Here is a 1,097-nt window from a genome sequence, read left to right as displayed (position 1 = left end):
GGCGGAGGAGTAAATCCCGCCTTCCGCTCGAGCTCAAACACGCCTCCCATCCCCTCATCAAGAATACACATTTATTAATACCATAAATACAAACAAAGCCTTCTGTATGACTGACAGCAGCAGCAAATCTACACCAGCACTAGTACTGAGTACTGAGCACTGAATACTGAGTTCTGAATACTGAGTTCTGAATACTGAGTACTGAGTACTGAATACTGAGCACTGAGTACTGAATACTGAGCACTGAGCACTGAGCACTGACTACTGAGCACTGAGTACCGAGTACAGAGTTCTGAGTACCGAGTACTGAATACTGAGTACTGCCTCAGTTTGGAGTTCAGTCAGTTCTGAAATACACAAATCATACAGAGTGAAATAACAAACAGTGAAATAAATGAAACATAAATTATGTATTAAGGGAAAAAATAAAACGATTTTTTACATGAACTAATTGTTTAAAGCAGATTTTAATATTAATAATAATTTAATAAACCAATTGCTACAATTGAAAAATCCACTACTTGTAGTCTCAATGCTACTGCGTATGTAACAATCACTGCAATCCAAACTTAATGTCAATGTTAAAAATGCTAATTTAGGGATTATAAACTGGGGCCGGGCGGATGTTCTGAATTTTCTGGCACTTTTTCTTTTTTTTTTTTAGTAATTTTTAGAAGAATGTCTCTTTTGCATCTTCCACAATTGAGTTGGTTTTGTATGGTAATCTATTAATCCTGGCACTGCGTTTTTAATGTGAACATTTACAGCAGTGTAGTTTTACTCTGATGCAGTTTCAGGTTTAAATTCAATGCACTGCGGTTTTGTTCAGTTGTCTGCTGCTTTGTTTCTGTACCTCATACGTCAGCGCACATGTTGAGTCGCTAGATGGCGCCAAAATACCAAATCATTGTGCATGTAGTTCCTCATTTAACTGTTTTCAACAGCGTTATTTATCGTTTAATTTTACCCTGCAAAAAAAAAAAACAGCATTTTAGAGGCTGGTATGATGGTCAACCAGCACCAGACCAGCATAAACCAGCAAAGACCAGCTTAGACCAGCATGGAATTCCTTCTGCTCTGTGCTGGTCTTTTCAACC

The sequence above is a fragment of the Pygocentrus nattereri genome, chromosome 29 (genome assembly GCF_015220715.1).
Source record: "Pygocentrus nattereri isolate fPygNat1 chromosome 29, fPygNat1.pri, whole genome shotgun sequence".
Taxonomy (NCBI): Eukaryota; Metazoa; Chordata; class Actinopteri; order Characiformes; family Serrasalmidae; genus Pygocentrus; species Pygocentrus nattereri.
Note: the sequence above shows the minus strand (reverse complement) of the source record.